Here is a 21,166-nt window from a genome sequence, read left to right as displayed (position 1 = left end):
AGGAAGCCATCAAAACTCTGTAGGAGAAAGCAGGAGAAAACCTCTTTGATCTCTGTCACAGCAACTTCTTCCTCAACATGTCTCCGGGGACAAGGGAAACAAAAGCAAAAATGAACTATTGGGACCTTATCAAAATAAAAACCTTCTGCATAGTGAAGGAAACAGTCAGCAAAGCTAAAAGCAACTGACAGCATGGGACAAGATATATGCAAACCACATATCAGATAAAGGGTTAGTATCCAAAATCTATAAAGAACGTATCAAACTCAATACCCAAAAAACAAATAATCCAGTGAAGAAATGGGCAAAAGACATGAACAGACACTTCTCCAAAGAAGATATCCAGATGGCCACCCGACACATGAAAAAATGCTCGACATCTCTCATCATCGGGGAACTACAAATCAAAACCACAATGAGATATCACCTCACACCTGTCAGAATGGCTAAAAGTTAACAACTCAGGCCACAACAAATGTTGGTGAGGATTCAGAGAAAGAGGAACTCTTTTATACTGCTGGTGGGAATGCAAGCTGGTGCAGCCACTCTGGAAAACAGGATGGAGGTTCCTCAAAACACTAAAAATAGAACTACCCTACGACCCAGCAATTGCATTACTAGGCATTTATCCACGGGATACAGGTGTGCTGTTTTGAAGGGGCACATGCACCCCAATGTTTATAGCAGCACTGTTGACAATAGCCAAAGTATAGGAAGAGCCCAAATGTCCATCAACAGTTGAATGGATAAAGATGTGGCATATATATATATATATATATATATATATATATATATATATAATGGAGTATTACTCAGCAATCAACAAAAATGAAATCCTGACATTTGCAACAATGTGGATGGAACTAAAGGGTATTATGCTAAGCGAAATTAGTCAGAGAAAGACAAATATCATATGAATTCACTCATACGTGGAATTTAAGATACAAAACAGATGAGCCTAAGGGAAGGGAAACAAAAATAATATAAAAACAGGGAGGAGGACAAAACATAAGAGACTCTTAAATCACCACTTAAATATAGAGAATCTCTTAAATATAGAGAACAAACAGGGTTGCTGGAGGGTTTGTGGGTGGGGGGAAGGGCTAAATGGGCAAGGGACATTAAGGAGGACACTTGCTGGGAGGAGCACTGGGTGTTATACGTAGGGGATGAATCACTGGAATCTACTCCTGAAGCCATTATTGCACTATATGCTAACTAACTTGGCTGTAAATTTAAAAAATAATAAATTAAAAAAATAGTACATGTTACAACATAGAGTAATGAAAACATTACACTAAGTGAAAGAAGCCCATCACAAAAGGCCACTTATGGTATGATCCCATTTATATGAAATGTCCAGAATAGGCAAATCTATGGAGTCAGAAGGTAGATCAGTGGTCAGAGGGGAGGAAGGAGTGGGGAGTGACCATTAATGGGGATGGGGCTTCTTTTCAGAATGATGAAAAGGTTCTGGAATTTGATAGTGGTGATAGGTGCACAACTCTGTGACTACGCTAAAAACCACTGAAAGGTACACTTTAAAAGGGTGAATTTTGTGGTATGTGAATTATAGATCAATAAAGCTGTTATTAAAAAAAGAAAAATATGGGGCGCCTGGGTGGCTCAGTCGGTTGAGCGTCCGACTTCAGCTCGGGTCACGATCTCGCGGTCCGTGAGTTCGAGCCCCGCGTCGGGCTCTGGGCTGATGGCTCAGAGCCTGGAGCCTGCTTCTGATTCTGTGTCTCCCTCTCTCTCTGCCCCTCCCCCGTTCATGCTCTGTCTCTCTCTGTCTCAAAATTAAATAAACGTTAAAAAAAATTTTTTTTAATTAAAAAAAAAAAAAGAAAAATAAATAAAAATGAAGTGACCTTTGTCTTTTCCAGCTCCGTGGAAACGGGTATTGGAAGGAGAGACCACCAGCCAGTACACCCATCCCATGCTCCTGCTGTGACAGAGCATGGCCTCCTCTGAGCAGGAACCAAGGCCCCAGCAGCCAACCTTGGCATATTTGACTTGTAGGAGTGTCTCTCAGCCTCTCTTCCCTTCCAGGGTGTGTTTTTAACATTTGGCCTCATAGCACTTCTGTGTGGCAAAGGACTTTATGGTTAATGTACCCTTTCTGAGTGACATCCATTCTGAGATAGGGGAGCCATCTCAGTAGCCCAGCCCAGATGGGTGGTGGTGGAGTCAGGGTGACATCACAGGATTTCAGCCATTTTGGAGCAAATGCAGCTTGGACCCCCAGTGCTAAAGCCACTGAAACAGAAAGGCAATCACCCAGGATCTGACCCCCCAACACCTGAGTTTGAATCTCTGTTCTACCACCTTACTAGCTTAGAGGTCTTGAGCAGTCTTTGAACTGCCTGGAGCCTCTATTTGCTCACCTGAAAAACGACGGTGATGATTTCAACCTCACAGGACACGGAAAGGTTCCTGGCTATCCAAACTGGCGTCCGTGGAGTCCAGCAGCCTCAGCATCCCCTGGGAGCTTGTTAAAAATGCAGACTCTCAAACAAACAAACAAACAAACAAAAAAATGCAGACTCTCAGGCCCCAACCTCGGCCCGTGAAATCAGAATCGACATCTTTTTTATTTTTATTTTTTTAATTTAGTTTTGAGAACATGCGTGGGGGGAAGGGCAGAAAGAGAAGCCCAAGCAGGTTCCATGCTCAGCGGGGAGCCTGATGGGGGGGGGGCCTCAATCTCACCACCACGAGATCACGACCTGAGCCGAAATCAAGAGATGAATGCTCAACCAACGGAGCCACCCAGGCACCCCCAGAATCTACGTCCTAACATCAGGCCCAGGGGATTCACAGAAGGTAAAGTTTGAGAAGCACTGGAAAGAGCTAGAATGAGGTAGGCAGGTGAAAACCTGGCACAACAGGATTTCACACACGGATGTTACGGTGGTTTTTTTTTTGTTATTTACAAAGAGGGCTGGACTGAGGTCCCTGCTGTGCGATCATAAGCTGGGCGCCTGACCACTCCATGTCCCTGCTAACAAGATCGGTTTGATGAGGTTCATCTGATAGAGCGTGTGGGAAAATGCTCTAAAAAGGCGAAGGCTGTATGTGTTCAGGGTTGTCTTGGCCAATGTGGACAGAGAATGATTGGCGAGATTCTGGAGAGAAGAGAAGGTCTGAAGCACCCGCCCAAGCATCAGACAGAGGGGGCAAAGACCCTGGCAAGCCGAGAAGAGTGACTGAGGAAGCGCTGCTCTAGCCTACCAGAACCCTCTCCACCTTGAAGTCGTTTAAAGGCAAAGGGGCCAAAAACCAAAAGTGCCCTCGGGCAAGATAGGGAGGTCTGGGCAAAGGTGAAGGGACAGGCTCACAGCGGTGGCGGTGGGGGGGAGGGGGGGGTGCTCCTGATAAACAGGGCAAAGGTATCAAGCTGCAGAAGCCTTGAGTGCAGAGGACCCAGGCAGCTCTCCCATAAATGCCCGCGTCCGGTTTAGCTAGTCTTCAAAGGGCTGGAAATTCCTCCTCTACTCACGCCTCCTCTATTGGTGGCCAGCACATAGGACCTGCCACGCATTTTCCGAGAACAGTTCCACATACTCACTCCTCAAATCCTCACATCGGCCCAAGAGGTAGGTCTCTTTCAATCCCCCACGGTACAAATGAGGCTACGGGAGCACAGAAAGGTCCAGTGACTTCCCCAACACCGCAGAAATATTAAGCGGTGGGGCCAGGCTTCAAGCCCAGGACATCTGGCTCCAGGGCCCCTTTCTAGAGCAACGCTTCTTCAGCATTTTTAAAAAGGCCTTTATTTTTTAGAGCCGTTTTAGGTTCACAGAAAACTTGGAGAGATTTCTCCTATATCCCCTGCCCCCGTAGACGCACAGTCTCCCCGTCGCTAACATCTCCCAACAGAGTGGGTGTGATATTGTTATTTATACACACGTACATTGTAATATACACATGGGCAACTAGACTACAAAATGTGTTTCTCGCGTTTGATCTCGGTCAAGGTTCCCAGCTCAGAGCTCCTAAAACCCTTGGTATTTGCAAAGTGTTGACAGCAACAGAAGTGTCTTCTGTTATGTTAATGAGGTGACTTTTGGAAAGCACCTAAGGACGGGGGGCTTGTAGCCAGTGGAACCCACTGAAAGCAGAGAGGTTTGGAACTTTCCATCCCACCCCACCCCCCACCCCCCACCTCCAGGGAGGTGAAGAGCTCTTGAGGTTGAATGGATGGCTAATGGCTCATGATGTAATCAATTGTGCCTTTGTAATGAAGCCTCCATAAAACCCCAAGAGGATGGGATTCAAAGAACTTCTGGTCGGGGGGCGCCTGGGTGGCTTGGTCGGTTAAGCGTCCGACTTCGGCTCAGGTAATGATCTGAGTTCGAGCCCCGCGTCGGGCTCTGTGCTGACCGCTCAGAGCCTGGAGCCTGCTTCGGATTCTGTGTCTCCCTCTCTCTCTGCCCCTCCCCTGTTCATGCTCTGTCTCTGTCTCAAAAATAAATAAACGTTAAAAAAAATAAAAAAAAAAAAAAGAACTTCTGGTTGGTAAACACCTGAAAGTGATATGAAAGCTCCAGGCCCTCTCCCCACACCTTGCCCCATGCGTCTCTCCTGTCTGGCTGTTCCTGAGTTATAGCCTTTTAAAATAAACCAGTGATCTAGTGAATAAACAGGTTTCCTGAGTTCTATGGGCAGCTTTAGGGAATTAATGGACCCAAGGGGGTGGGTCTTTGGAACCTCTGGTCTATAGCGTGGGTCAGAAGGACAGGTGACAACCTGCCCTTGTGAACCAGCATCTGAAGTGGGGCGGGAGGTGGGGGGCAGCCTTGTAGGACTGAGCCCTTCACCTGTGGGACCTGACCCTATCTCCAGGTAGAAGGGTCTGAATTGAGTTGAACTGGAGGGCACTCAGCTGGTGTCCGGAGCATTGCTTGTTGGCGTGGGGACACTCCCCTGCCCCCCCTAGTCCCCGCCACCACATACCGGAACTAACGACCAGAACCCTTATTAGTGGCACATTTGTTACAAGGGATGAACCTACATTGACACATCATAATCATCCAAAGTCCATAGTTTATATTACGGTGTCACTCTTGGCGTTGTACATTCTATGGGTTTGGACAAGTGGATAACAACGTGAATCCATCACTATGGTATCATACAGAGTATTTCCACTGCCTTAAAAATCCTGTGTGCTCTGCCTATTTAGCCCCTCCTCCTCCACCCCCACCCCTACCCCTGCAACCACTGATCGTTTTTACTGTCTCCATAGTTGTGCCTTTTCAAGATGTCATAGAGCCAGATCATACGGAATGCATGTCGCCTCTTCAGATTGGCCTCTTTGATTTAGTAATACGCATTTCAAGTTCTTCCATGGCTTTTCATGGCTTGATAGCACATTTCTTTTTTTTTTTTTTTTTTTCTTTTAAATGTTTATTTGAGGGGCGCCTGGGTGGCGCAGTCGGTTAAGCCTCCGACTTCAGCCAGGTCACGATCTCGCGGTCCGTGAGTTCGAGCCCCGCGTCAGGCTCTGGGCTGATGGCTCGGAGCTTGGAGCCTGTTTCCGATGCTGTGTCTCCCTCTCTCTCTGCCCCTCCCCCGTTCATGCTCTGTTTCTCTCTGTCCCAAAAATAAATAAAAAACGTTGAAAAAAAATTTAAAATAAATAAATAAATAAATAAATAAATAAATAAATAAATGTTTATTTGAGAAGGGAATGGGGAGGGCAGGGAGGGACAGAGAGAGGGAGAGAGAGAATCCCAAGCAGGCTCCATGCTGCCAACGCAGAGTCTGAGGCAGGGTTCAAACTCACGAACCATGAGATCATGACCTGAGCTGAAACGAAGAGTCAGACACTCAACTGACTGAGCCACCCATGTGCGCGCCCCCACAGCACATTTCCTTTTTAGTGCTAAATAATATTCTGTTCTCTGGATGCACCACAGTGTGCATCATGTACTAAAAGACATCTTCATTGCTTCCAGGGCGCCTGGGTGGCTCAGTCGGTTAAGCGTCCGACTTCGGCTCAGGTCATGATCTCGCAGTTCGTGGGTTCGAGCCCCGCGTCGGGGTCTGTGCTGACAGCTCAGAGCCTGGAGCCTGTTTTGGATTCTGTGTCTCCCCCTCTCTCTGCCCCTCCCCCGCTCGTGCTCTGTCTCTCAAAAATGAATACATGTAAAAAAAATTTTTTTTTCTTAAAAAAGACATCTTGGTTGCTTCCAACTTTTGGCAATTATGAAGAAAGCTGCTATGAACATCCGTGGGCAGAATTTGGTTTGGACAAAAGTTTTTACTTCTACTGTTTTTTTGTTTTTGTTTTTGTTTTTTAAGCCTGGAGATGGAGGTAGTTGTTTGGAGGCTGGCCTGAGAGCCATGTAGCAGAGAGGTCAGGGCTAGATGGGGTCCTCTAGGACTAGAAGGAGGAGGACGACGACGACGACTAATCCAGCAGTTCTGTTCCTAGCATCAGCCTGGCACAGAGGTCTGGTGAACCAGGGTCACTAGCAAGTTCACGTGTGCTGCCTGATTAGTTAAGCTCCAATAACGGCCCTCATTGCAAACCAGTAGATGCTGGGTGCTGTGACAGGTGCTTTATCCATGGCGGTGTCCAAAACAGTGTTCTTAGAGTTTTTGGTCTTTTTACATTCACACAACTGCAAGGAATGTATTTTATCATACAAATGCACTCACGTAAATGAAACAGGTGACCCCAAATACTCTAATATCTTCTAATCTAGATCTTTTTTTTGAAAAAATTTTAATGTTTATTTATTTTTGAGAGTGAGAGAGAGAGACAGAGTGCGAGCAGGGCAGGGGGCAGAAAGAGATGGAGACAGAGAATCCAAAGCAGGCTCCAGGCTCTGAGCTGTCAGCACAGAGCCCGATGCAGGACTCGAACTCACAAACTGCCAGATGGTGACCTGAGCTGAAATCAGACGCTTAACCGACTGAGCCACCCAGGTGCCCCGATTTCATTTTTTTTAAATGCCGGTCATGACATTGACTTCCTGGCACGACATGGAATTTTATTAACAATGAAGCTTTGGGCAAGCCACTGAATCTCTGTGAGCCACCAGGCAGGCCTTAAAATGTTGTTCTGAGTGGTAAGTGAGATAAGGTATGTGAAAAGTTTAACACCAGATCTTTAACATTGATAAGGGCCCAAACCAGGGTTGAACCTGGAGCCAGGTTCTCCTTCCCACAATTCCGAGCTGCCTCTCAGAAGCCAAACTTGCCGGGTGTGGCTTCCCAAGGCTGTGCTACTGGTTACAGCTCAGTCATTTGGGTAGAGGCCAGGCTTGCCACTCCTGGAAAATATAAGAAGCTGTCCTCATGCTCTCCTGGACCAGTGACAATCTTCTCTCTCCCTCTCCATTGCTCAATTTATTTTATTTTGTACTGTTTTTAAGTGATCTCTACACTCATCATGAGGCTCGAACCCACAGCCCCGAGACCAAGGGCCACCTGCTTCACCGACTGAGCCAGCCAGCGTTCCTCCATTGTCCTCTTTAACTCAACGTCCACTTGCTGGGCACTAACTGGACACGTGGCTATTCCCTCTTTCTCTTCCTCAGCCTGGAACTCTCCAGAGACTGCCTGGTGCCCTCCTTACTTCATTCAGATTGCTCCTAAAATGTCACCTTCACAGAACCATCACTAAATCCCTAATCGAAACAAGAATCAATATCCCTGTCTAGGGTAACCCCTTTTCCCTGCTTTAGTTTTCTTCACGGTTTGTTACTACCTGACAAATTATACACCATGTTGGGTTATCCATTAACTCTTCATTTTCACTAAAACATAAACTCCAGGAGAGCACGAACTTGGAGGGTTGGTTCCCTGCTCTATGCCCAATACCTAGAACAGCGGGGCACAGAGTAGGTGCTCAATGGATGTTTGCCGAATCAACAAAGGACACTGGACCAAAGCTGGGGAGGCAGGGGACCAGGCTGGGGGCCATGGGGAGCTGTGTGGGTGGACCTTGTGACAAATACACTCAGCCAAGTACCAACCAAGTGCCTGGAAGCACAGAGGAGGCAGAAATCAACTCTAACTCTGGATCAGGGAGGGGGCTGAGGGACCGCAGAGGTTGGGTGGAACCTCAAAGATGTAGCCGTACGGAGAGAGAGTGTCTGTGTAGAGGCGAAGGCAAGGGCAAAGTCAGGGTAGAAAGGCGGGTTGGGCAGAGACCAATCTGCGGGGGCAGTAGCTGTGGGTTCAGGGATGACGGGCAGGTGGGAAGAGGCTAGAGCAGGAAGTAGAGGGCTTTGAATGCCAGGCTGAAAAGTTTGGCATTTATAACTCTCTGACAGTGTCCTAAGAAGGTCCACCCATGTATCTGTAACTATATATCTATATCTACACACATATGTGGAGCACATTTATATATGCACACACCATGAGAACCTATTAGAACATAAAATTCAGGGGGCACTGGGTGGCTCAGTCGGTTGAGCAACTGACTTTGGTCTTGGCTCAGGTCATGATCCCAGGGTCACGGGATCGAGCCCTCCGTTGGGCTCAGCGCCGAGCATGAAGCCTGCTAAAGATTCTGTCTCCCTCTCTCTGCCCCCCTCCCCTGCTCACATGCTCTCTCTCTCTTTCAAAAAAAAAAAAAAAATCAATAATATTTATAGATATGTAAAATTTTAAATTAAATTTAAAAATTAAATAAATTAAGTATTAAGTTAATTATAAATTAAAATGAAATATACAACGCAAAATAATATATACTTTTTATTTTTTATATATAATTTTGGGATTTTTAAATTGTTTTTTATGTAATCTCTACCCTCTAATGTGGGGCTGGGACTAGGATCCCAAGATCAAGAGTCAAGGGTCGCATGCTCTACTGACTGAGACACTATATATATATATATATATATATATATATATATACATATATATATATGTATATATATATACACATACACACACACACACACACTTGTGTATAGTGTATATATATTTACATACATATAGTTACATATGTACTTTATATATATACTTTATATATATAAATATAAATATATAACTATATATATTTAAAAATTATGTTTTAATAATTTCCCACGGTTCACAGTTCGGGCATAAAAGACTTTACGATGAAGATCTCCCTCCAGTTCCTGCCCTCCCCCGCCTCATCCCCTCCCCAAGGAAGTCCCGCAGAAGCAATCAATGTCACTGTACTTTGTGTTGTCCCAGCAAATGCGCGTTTGCACCAGGCCGCGCTGGCGAAGCGGCTGTGTGGGGTGTGGACGGGTTCCTGCCTCGGGTCCATCAGTAGGACGCCCGGCCTCATTCACCGCTGCCAGGTGGCCCTTCACCCTTCTCCAGCCCGGAAGCTCTGCGTGCTCCACCCTCTGACAGGTAGATTTGCTTGAGTCCGCCCACTCCGGTCGCTTGAGCCAATCGAACACGATATGCAAATCGAGTCTCATAGCGCTACAACCAATGGTGGCGGAGGTGCAACACCGGGTTCCCCCGGGCTCCCCTTCAGACTCTGCGCGAAGTCTGTAAAAATTCCTTTCAGGGGCAAAAAGAAGTTGGCAAATGCGGGAGCTGGAGAAGTGAGGACGGGGACGTGAAGGGAATGCTGAGGTGGGAGGACACTGAAGCTTGAAGGACTGCTGGAGGTCATCCCGCCTGGCCCCGGGGCTGACCCTCTCCCTCCCTCCGCGGCCGCCCTGCCAGGTGCTCACACCGTCTCTGGTGAAGTCACTACCGGCAGGCGCCGCCAGGCTGAAGTGAAAACCGGATGTGGCTTCTGCAGAAACCGACCCGAGGTCTGGGCGTCGGGCGAACACCCCAGAGAGAATCCGAAGCAGCCTCAAATCCTGCCTCTGCCACTTGTGAGCTGTGTGACTTTGGGCAATCGGCGCCCCCTTACTAAGGCCTCGGTTTTGCCACCTGTAAAATGGGAATAATAACACTACCCCTCCTAGCTCCGATGCGGGGATCGATGGGCTAGTCAGATGAAAACGCCACAGACTTCGATCTCTGCAAGCTACAGTACTTGATAATTAAAAGACGATCCCTTTGAAGTTAGATACACCAGGTGACCCGTTCCCGGTGTTCCCAACTATTTGTGGTGTGATCTTAGGCAGATCACTTTACCTCTCTGACTCTTGCTTTCTTCAACTCTTCAGTAAAACATTTCAATGGCTGTTGTTGGGATTAAATGTGTCAAGGTTTATAGGGCACTTGGCACAGGGCCAAGCCACATGTGCCTAGAGCCGTAGGTCCTCCTGGAACCTCAGTCTCCTCGTCTGTATTCTGGATACAACAATAATGTCTTCCCTGCCTGCCCCACAGGATAGTCATGAGCCTTAAATGTCTTGCGACACAGTTTATAAATAGGAAAACATTATACCAATGTTAATTAGTGATATGCAAGGCAGTCAGCACACTGCAAAGAGCGTGATGTTGGCCCTGACTCTGCCTTTTATTCTCTGTGTGACCTTGGACATGTTATTTTTTTCTGTCCAAGGGTCAATTTCCTCTCTTGTAATATACCAAGGATATAGGGCCATTGTGGACATTGATAAAATGGTGTGTGGAAAATGCCTCCTTTATGCCCAGCACATGACAAATTTTAATAAACAGTACCTATTATTACCAGCAAGTTTTTCTTTAAATATCCCTAGATTCTATTTCCAGAACCGAGGGATTGACAGAAGGGCAAGAGCAAGACTTGCTTCTCACTGTACATCCTCCCGTATCTTTTGACTTGTATTATGGGAACGTGTTATTTTTCTAAGACGTAAAATTTACATTAAAAATGGAAATACAATTAATTATGTAACTATAAGTAATAAAAATCAAAACATAATAAAATTTAAATCTAATTTTTTTTTAATTTCTTTTTTTTAATTTTTATTTTTGGGACAGAGAGAGACAGAGCATGAACGGGCGAGGGGCAGAGAGAGAGGGAGACACAGAATCGGAAACAGGCTCCAGGCTTCGAGCCATCAGCCCAGAGCCTGACGCGGGGCTTGAACTCACGAACCGCGAGATCGTGACCTGGCTGAAGTCGGACGCTTAACCGACTGCGCCACCCAGGCGCCCCTAAAACTAATTTTTATATTTATTACTTTCAATTTTTATAGTTTATTTAAAAAAATTTCAATCTTTATTTGTTTTTGAGAGAGAGACAGAGTATGAGCAGGGGAGGAACAGAGAGAGGGGGAGACACAGAATCTGAAGGAGGTTCCAGGCTCTGAGCTGGCAGCACAGAGCCCGAAGCAGGGCTTGAACTGATGAACTGTGAGATCATGACCTGAGCTGAAGTCGGACACTCCAAGGGCCAGATGCTTAGCCGACTGAGCCACCCAGGCTCCCCTAAAACTAATGTCTAATCTCATGGGTAGAGAGGCCTTGTCCGGGGTAAGAAGCAGCCCAAATTCAAAGAATAGCCTAGTGTCCACAAATGCCAGAGTTTACCACGGAGAGGCAGAGTCCTGCTTTTTTTCTAAGATCAATGGGAAAATTTCCAAACCTCAACAGGGGGTCACCTCTGCAAGGACTGACCGCCCATCGGTGTAAACATTCTCGAAGCCACTGTGAAGTCATTTTCTATGGAAGGAGATGACCGGGACTAGGAAGACTGGGCTGGATTTCTTTCACCATCAGAGGTATTCAGGACTCAGGGTGAGTCACTCCTGCCCAGAGGGCTTGCCCTCCAACCCCAATAAGGATGAACACCTCATTCCACAGTATTAGTGTTCCCCCGGCCCCAAGGCCTTACATGGGTATCAGCGAGCCATGGGCCATCCAGCCAATCCACCCCCAGGTTCCTCCAACTGTCCTGAGATGCCTCTGGTCTTGGACAGCCTTTCTGTTCTTCCTCGTCTGCAGGCCAAGTCCTGAACTGACCGACACCACTCTAGTCTGGAAGCTCCCATTCAGCTGGAGGAAGGCAGGAAGGAAGAACACCAAGGCCCAAGGCCACCTTCCCTCCAGTGTCCGCTGTTACATCTTTACTGTGTATGGCAGTGACCTTGCAGTTCAGATTCTGTTTCTCAGACTGTTCGTCAAGGCAGCAGAGAGGGCACAGACATTTACCTGCTTCCCCGTGGTAGGGACACGTGCCACTTTCGCTCACATCTCATTGGCCAGAGCAGTCGGGGGGGCCCCCGACCCAGTGAAAGGGTGTGGGCCGGTGCTGGGGAGTGACTGGAATATTCGGTGAATGTTGCTCTGTCTGCCACAATCTTTCTGCTCAGCCTTTAGGCCAATAGTAATTAAGTTAAGAAAAAATTTTTTAACGTTTATTTATTTTTGAGGCAGAGAGAAACACAGAGCATGAGCGGGGGAGGGGCAGAGAGAGAGGGAGACACAGAATCCGAAGCAGGCACCAGGCTCCGAGCTGTCCGCGCAGAGCCCGACGCGGAGCTCGAACCCGTGAACCGTGAGATCATGGCCCGAGCCGAAGTCAGATGCTTAAGACTGAGCCACCCAGGCGTCCCCAACATCAATTAACTTTAGAACCAGGGGATGTTAGGGTGGGAGGGACCCCGGGAGTCATCTCATCCAGCGACTTCTGAAAGTAGAAACATATCAGAACCTTTGGGTCGATGTCAAAAATGCAGAGTCCTTGGTTCTACCCCAGAACTACTGCCACAGAACAGTCGAAGGTGGTGCCAGGGAATCTACATTGTTAACAAGCTTACCGGGGAATTCTCCAGTCTCCGTGTGGGGTGACGCACGGTGGACAGGAGCACCCTCTCTGATCACACGGGCTTCCAAGAAATGGCCCCCCCGCCTGAGTCGCTGCAAGGAGGCCTCACAGAACAGTCTGCAAAGCTGGGGTTTCTGCAAAGAGGTAGGAAATGTGGTTGGGAGTGCTCTCTGGACTCCTGCACACCCCACGGAACTGAAAGCAGGGTCTCGAAGAGATGTGGGCACATCCCTTTTTATAGCCGCGAGATTCACATTAGCCCAAAAGGTGGAAGCCGTCCAGTGCCTTAAAGACGAAGGACATTCTGACCCGGGCGATAGCACGGATGAACCTGGAAGACAGACGTTCTACTTAGTGAACTACGCCACTCACAAGGGGACAAATACTCTATGATTCCACTTACGTGAGGTACTTCGACGAGTCGACTTCAGAGAGACAGAAAATGAGATGTCACCTGCCAGGGGCTACAGGGCAGGGCATCTGGGGCGTCAGTGTTCAAAGGGGACAGAGTTTGTTTTGCAGGTGGAAGAAAGTTCTGGAGATGGATGGTGGTGACGGCTGTACACAGCATGAACGTGCTTAAGGCCGCAGAACTATTCATTGAAGATGGCTAAAATGGTAAATTTTAGGTTATGTGTATTTCACCACCATTAAAAATTAACTAATTAGGGGCGCCCGGGTGGCTCTGTCTGTTAAGCGTCTAAATTGGGCTCGGGTCGGGGGCGCCTGGATGGCTCAGTCGGTTGAGCGTACGACTTCGGTTCAGGTCATGATCTCGCGGTCTGTGAGTTCAAGCCCCACGTCGGGCTCTGTGCTGACAGCTCAGGGCCTGGAGCCTGCTTCGGATTCTGTGTCTCCCTCTCTCTCCGCCCCTCTCTTGGCACCCTGTCTCTCTTTCTCTCTCAAAAATAAATAAACATTAAAAATTTTTTAATTAATTAATTACAAAGAGTGGTCCTTTAAAAAAATTTTTTTCAATTGCTTATTTATTTTTGAGAGAGAGGGAGAGAGGGTGAGCAGGCGAGGGGCAGAGAGAGACACACAGAATCCGAAGCAGGCTCCAGGCTCCGAGCTGTCAGCACAGAGCCTGACGTGGGGCTCAAACCCTCAAACTGTGAGATCATCACCTGAGCCAAAGTCGGATGCTTAACCGACTGAGCCACCCAGGTGCCCCAAAGTGACAGCTTCATTTCGAATCCTAGCTCTGCCACTCCTGAGCTGTGTGAACTTGGGCAAGTTTCTTTGCCTTTCCGTGTCTCAGTTTCCTCACTTATAACAATGAAAATAGTAGGGGGCACACGGGTGGCTCAGTCGGCCAAGCGTCCGACTTCAGCTCAGATCATGATCTCACAGTTGGTGAGTTCGAGCCCCGCGTCGGGCTCTGTGCTGACGGTGCAGAGCCTGCTTGGGATTCTCTCTCTCCCTCTCTCTCTCTCTCTGCCCCTCCCCTGCTCTCTCTCTCTCTGTCACAAAATAAACTTAAAAAATAAAATATAATGAAAATAGTAACGGCACCCAGTAGAAGTCTGGCGAGGTTTCGATGCCTCCAGTAACTCACTCAGAACACTGGCTACAGCCAAATATGCTCTCACCAGTGTTGCCTAGTATTATTTTCATACTAGTCACTTGGAGCCAGAAAAAGACACTAATGAGCCCTTCTCCTCTAGCTTCTCAGTCTCTTTCCCTAAGTTCCAGCAACCTAAAGAGACGGAACTGTCCCTGCGTGAAGGCACAGAGTGGGCTCGTGGAAAAGATGGGTGTCACAGCCACGCAGGGCGAGGCTTCCCCTCAGCCCCTCCAAAAGTGCCGCTGTGCAACTTCGGGCCGATTCACTTACCTCCCTGTACCAGCATTTCCTCATCCAAGAAACGGGTGAACTACTCCACCTCCCAGGTAGACGTGAGGATTCAGAGAAAGAACAGAAGCGCGCGGGTCCGGCCCCCCGCAGGCACCCCACACACACATCCGTCCCTTCATTGTGCCATTGAGCCGCGGCCAGGGGCCAGCGCAGCGTGCGCCCTCAGTCCCCAGGCTGTGGCTGCTTTGCAAAGGACCCGAGGAGTGTAGTCGCCGAGGACCGCTGCTTCGGTCCATGTGACCAGGATGAGGGTCATTAACGAAAGGCCACCAGCCCTCCAAGGCTTTGGGAAGAGCTTCTGCCTTCCTTTCAGGGCCTCAGATGGGGGTCAAGACATGCTCAGGGCGATAAATGAAGAGGAAGCAAACACAAAACCAAAGTGTTGCCTCTGAGATGAAAATACATTGCTAAACACTAACCTCAAGGACTGATGTACAGAAACCACATGTCGGGGATGCTCTGGAATGTCACAAGCTCCGGTGGTTTGAGAGAGGCAGGCTGGGCTGGGGTCCAGGAGGCAGGACCAGGACTACCACCGCCCCCCCCCCCCCCCCGAGGCAGCCCTGCTGGGTACCCTGGCACCTTCACGTCCAGGGTTCCGTGATCTCTCACACCCCACCTCCCACAGCCTGAGCCATCCATACGCCGCCCCCTGTGGCCACCCACTGGCCGTTCCTGTCTCTACTGCCTCCTCTGTGGGGCCCTTCCATCCACCTGGAGAGCCCTTGCCGCCCCCCCCCCCCCCTTTAGCCTCACGAACCTCGACTCATCCTTCAAAGCTGTGTTTAGACACCACCTCTGCTGGGAACCCTTGGCTGAACCCACCCCACCCCCCAGACCCTCATAACCCCTACGGTCTTGTCTATCACTACAATTCTACGAGGAATATCGGGTTTCCGTGTACTTGCTTCTCATCCCTAAGCTGCAAACCCTTAAGGGCGGTATACCGTTAAGGATGTGGATTTGGAGCCAGACTGCCCTGGTTTGAACCCGGCTTCCCAGCTGTGTGACCTTGGGGGAATGAATGAATCTCCTATGCTTCAGTATCCCCCCCCCTCCCCCCAAGATAGGGACGGTAACAGCGTCTGCCTTATGGGGATTCTGTCAGTTGCTGAGTATGTCTATCTCAATTATGCATTCTGGAACGGGGGAAATAACCACGGGATGGGTTTGGGGGACCCGTTTGGCCAAGTGTCAGACAGACCTGAGCTGACGCTCCTTTGATCGCCCGATCTCTCCAAAAGCCCTTGCTCTGACCCGGCGGGGCCATCGTGATATTCTGGGTCTCTCATAGTTCATGTCAGTTCAGAGTCAGAAAAGTCTGATTATGTCCTTTCCCTCATGCACAGTCGCCCGGATAAAAGGCTGGAGTGCCCTTGGGGAAGAGTGGGAGAAAGAGTTAGAAAGTAACTTGTTTTTTTTTTTTTTTTTTAATCTGTCCCTCTTTTCTCCCTCTTTTTTCACGGAGCCCCCTTTGAAATTCTTGGGCTTGTTACTTTATTTCTTTTTTACTTTCCATTCGATACATGTGTGGCATGCCCATTTTTGTTTTGAGAGTCCTAAATTGGCTAAATTTCTTTTCCTGCCAGAGAAATGTCAAGCCCAATTTTAACTGTCTCGTGTTGCTTTTCTTTTTTTTACATTGATCTTTTCTGTTAATTTTTGAAATTTAAATTCCAGTGTAATTAACATCCAGTGTTATATGAGTTTCAGTTGGGTAATATAGTGTTTCAACACTTCCAAACAATACTCGGTGCTCAGCAGGATAAGTGTACTCTTAACCCCCTTCGCCTCTTTCACCCACCTCCCACCCACCGCCCTGCTGGTAACCATCAGTTTGTTTCTATAGTTCAGAGTCTGTATTTCAGTCTGTCTCTCTTTCTCTTTGTTTCGTTCCTTAAATTCCACACGAGTGAAATCATTTGTCTTTCTCTGACTTCTTTCACTTAGCATTATGTTTTCTAGCTCCATCCATGTCTTTGCAAATGGCAAGATGTCATTTTTTTTCTTGGCCAAGTAATATTCCGTTGCATAGATATACCGCATCTTCTTTGTTCATCTATCAACGGACACTTGGGCTGCTTCCATAGTTCGGCTATTGTAAATAATGCTGCTATAAGCACGGGGGTGAAGAGTTTATGCTTTCCTTCTTCCTTGGTTCCCATTCGCCTTCCCCAAACGTGCATGAATCTTGTAAAGTTTCTTTTAAGGATTTCTTGCGAGGGTTTGGATTTTCGAAACTGAAATGTTGCTCTGCTTACTGCTTTGAGATCTGCCTCTCTGCATTGCTGCTATGCATGTCTTCTTACTCTTTGTCGATGCTCCAGTGTCCCTAGCATGCATCCGTGACATTTTGTCACCAACTCTTGAGAGTACTGACCTTTCTAATAATCTGTGATGGGTGTCAGGTGGTATCTCACTGTTTTCATCACGTTAACGGCCGTCTTCCCTGCTGGATTGTGAGCCTATGAGGGTGCCAGTTCCACGCAGAAGGCACGTCTGTGTCCTTAACATTCTGCTCCGTGCCTGCCACACCAGGTATTTCAGTCTGTACCTTCAAAGGGATGAACGAATTAGTCTCGAGAGCCCCCCTCCTGAGGTCGAGTTTGACTCCTGGGGAGGAGAGACACAGCCACGAGTGAGCAAAACACGGAAGAGCTGATTCGCTAAAGCCTCAGAAAGACACGGGCCGGGGCGCCTGGGTGGCTCAGTCGGTTAAGCGTCCCACTCTTGGTGTCGGCTCGGGTCATGATCTCGCGGTCCGTGAGTTCGAGCCCCCCATCGGGCTGTGCTCTGACAGTGCAGAGCCTGCTTGGGATTCTCTGTCTCTCCCCTCCCCACCCCCCCACTATCTCTGCCCCTCCCCCGCTCGTACTCTCTGTCTCTCTCAAAATAAATAAATAGACTTAAAAAGAAGAAACAGAAGAAGGCGGCCAAGGGGAGTTCCCTAGGGACTCCCAGACATAGCTGGAGGGAATGTAAAGGAGGGGATGTTCCCACAGAGCCAGGGAGAGCCACTGGGTTGCAGACGGGTGTCTGTGTTCATCTAGAAAAAAAGGGCTGCGCTGAGATACGGGAAGACCCTGGCAGGAGCTGCCAGCCAGAATCCCCGGAGGCAGAGACTTGAATATCAAAGGGGAACAAAATTCCTGCTGCCAGGTGGTTGGGCCAAATGGACCTTGCTCACATGTTATTTTAGTGATGATTATTAGAATTTGGGGGGCGCCTGGGTGGCTCAGTCGGTTAAGTGTCCGACTTCGGCTCAGGTCACGATCTCATAGCTCATGAGTTCGAGCCCTGCGTCAGGCTCTGTGCTGACAGCTCAGAGCCTGGAGCCTGTTTCGGATTCTGTGTCTCCCTCTCTCTCTCTGACCCTCCCCCGTTCATGCTCTGTCTCTCTCTGTCTCAAAAGTAAATAAACATTAAAAAAAATTTAAAAAAAAAAGTATTTGGGATAAAATGAGAGCCACATGTCTCTGAACTATCCCGACCAAAAGTCTCCCGGTGGGGTTTGCACAGAACCACTGGCTGGCAAGGGTCTGAGGGATGCTTTTCTGCCGGCAGCCTCAGTTTCCTCATCTGTACGGTGGGGACAATAACGGTGCCCATCTTGCTGCCCAGCATGTAGAAAGCACTCGGCAAACACCGGCGTTGACTGACTTTCTCACGGGCTTGGGACTAATGAGGGCCAGGGCATGGTCAGGGAGAGGCAGCCGGGCCTTCCTATGACCTCCCTTTTCTGGTTCCCGGAGGACTCTCTTGTGCTTGTAACTTGGGTCTCTACATACCCTCATTCAGTCAGTCAACAAACTCCTAAAGTAGCACCGAGGACACAGCCCCTACCCTCAAGGGGTCTGCAGGCACTGAGGTGAGGCTGTGGTGAGGGAAAGACAGACCTCCATCCCCCCGCACACACATCCTCTCCCTGCTGTCCCTCCCAGCTCTGTTTGAGCCTTGCTTTTTTCCCTACAAAATGAGACTCACAGAGTTGTTTTCATGTTCAAGGGAGAAAAGGGATTGATGGGAAAGAACTTTCTAGACTGCCAAGTGCATCTAAACAGATGGCCAGGACTATATTAGGAAAGCGGAGACCCGCTCATAGAGTGATGCTAATGGTCAGTGGGTTCCAGGGCAGCGTAAAAACCTCCGGTTTTAAGAAGTTTTCAAATAAAGGAATGATGCTCTTAGCCCATCCTTTGAGTAGGAAGAGACATGGGGGCAGTTGGTAGGGGAGGGATGGGCTGAAATGTGGTTGCTTACCTTGCTTTCTAGGCCAGGACCTGAGCTACGGGAGGGTGGGGCACAGAAGCAGATGAAATGCAATGGCTGTCTTCCCCTCACCTAGCCGCCCAGAGGTCAAGGTGCTGAAGGGGTGGGGACACCAAGCTCAAAGTCTCACTGCCTGGGTGGCTCAGTCGGTTAAGCGCCCGACTTTGGCTCAGGTCATGATCTCGTGGTTTGTGGGTTTGAGCCCCACGTTGGGTTCTGTGCCTGAATCCTGCTTCGGATACTGTGTCTCCCTCTCTCTCTGCCCCTCCCCTGCTTGGGCTCTCTCTCTCTCTCTTTCTCTCTCAAAAATAAATAAACATTAAAAAAAAAATTTTTTTTTAATCTTGCTGCTTCAGCAAGGGGACAGTATTGGTTAGGGGGCAAGCAATGTTGCTGTAACAGTGTGGAAAATATCGTTGCTTCAATGACACAGAGACAAGTTTCTCCCTCACGTGACAGTCCAGGGAGGTGGTCCAGAGCTGGCGTGGCAACTCCCCAGGGCTGGGCTTCCATTTTGTAGCTGTCTTCCCTCTTATCCATATGCCTTCTGCCACAAAACTGCAATTCACTTGTCATTCCAGGCAGAGGAAGAAGAGAAAGAGAGAAAGGGCTGACACATTCCTTTCCTATTAAGGACATGGGGTGGCCAGCCTCCAAGATTGTCCCCGATGATCCCTGCCCTGTCCCTACCCCCCATATTCGTGCCCCCGTGTTGTCCCTTCCCACAGTGAACAGGGATGACTGCATGACCGATAGGGTATTTGGGAAAAGACTGAGTGTGACTTCTGAGGCTAGGTCATAAAAGACATTGGAGCTTCCACCTTGCTCTCTCTTGGGTCACGCACTCTGGGGGAAGCCAGCCGCCATGTCACGAGAACACTCATGCCCTGTGGAGAGGTCCATACAGTGAGCAGAGGCCTCCCACCAGCGGCCAGCGTGAACCTGCCCGCCACGTGAAGGAGCCACCTTGGAAGCGGACCTTCCGGCCACAACCCAGCCTTCAGATAATCGCAGACCCAGAGGACATCTTGACAGCGACTTCGTGAGAGACGCTGAGCCAGAACCACCCGGCTAAGCCCTTCCTCAACTCCTGACCCACTGGAACTGGGTGAGACCCTACATGCCTATTTTTGTTTGCTAAGTTGTGGGAAATCTGTTACTCGACACGGGGTAACTAATCCAGGTCACCCTCAGAAGGCACGCTCATCAGAGTCATTCACATCTATTGGCCTCAACCCAGCCACATGACCACGTGTAGCTGCAAGGGAGTCTGGGAAATACGGTCTTCGGTTGGGCGGCTAGGTGCCGGGCTAAAACTTCAATGACTCGGGTCCTCAACTCAATCACATCTGCAAAGTCCCTTTTGCCAGATAAGGTAATATGATCACAGGTTCCAGGGATTAGGATGTGACACCTTCGGGGGCCATTATCCTGTCCGCCACAACCCAGTAGCTTGTACGTGCATGTTCACAGCAGCTTTATCCATAGTAGCCAAAACAAAAAAAATGGCCAAATATCCTTCTTTTTTTTTTTTTTTTTTTAATTTTTTTTTTCAACGTTTATTTATTTTCGGGACAGAGAGAGACAGAGCATGAACGGGGGAGGGGCAGAGAGAGAGGGAGACACAGAATCGGAAACAGGCTCCAGGCTCTGAGCCATCAGGCCAGAGCCCGACGCGGGGCTCGAACTCACAGACCGCGAGATCGTGACCTGGCTGAAGTCGGACGCTTAACCGACTGCGCCACCCAGGCGCCCCGGCCAAATATCCTTCTAATGGATGAATGGTTCTGAAAACTGTAGTACATCCACACCATGGACTACTATTTGGCAATAAAAAGAAATGAGCCATAAATACACACAACTCGGTTAAACCTCAGGAAAATTAGTCTGAGTGGGAAAAAAAATTTTCAAGAGGTAACGCGTCGTGTGACTCCATTTACACAACGCCTGTGAGCGAACATCATTACAGAGGTGGGGCCCAGAAGCTACAAGGGGCCAGCGAGGGTCGCTCTATATAAAGGCGCATCTCATGGTGGTTAAGTGTCTTGATTACGGTGGTGGTTACATGAAGCTCCCCACGTGATAAAATTGTGTAAAGCTCCCCACGCACCAGCACACAAGTGCACGTATCACTGGTAAAATCCAGATAAGCTCTGTGGATCCCACTCATGTTGATTTCCTGGTTTTGATGTTGTACGATAGTTACGCAAGATGTTACCATGGGGGATGTTGGAGGAATCTATAATTAGTTCAAAAATTAAAAGTTGGGGTGCCTGGGTGGCTCAGTCGGCTGAGCGTCCGACTTCGGAGGTCGTGATCTCACAGTCCTTGAGTTCAAGCCCCGCGTCGGGCTCTGTGCGGACAGCTCAGAGTCTGGAGCCTGC

Source organism: Puma concolor, chromosome B4, assembly GCF_028749965.1.
Source record: "Puma concolor isolate L17-30 chromosome B4, mPumCon1.1.hap2, whole genome shotgun sequence".
Taxonomy (NCBI): domain Eukaryota; kingdom Metazoa; phylum Chordata; class Mammalia; order Carnivora; family Felidae; genus Puma; species Puma concolor.
Note: the sequence above shows the minus strand (reverse complement) of the source record.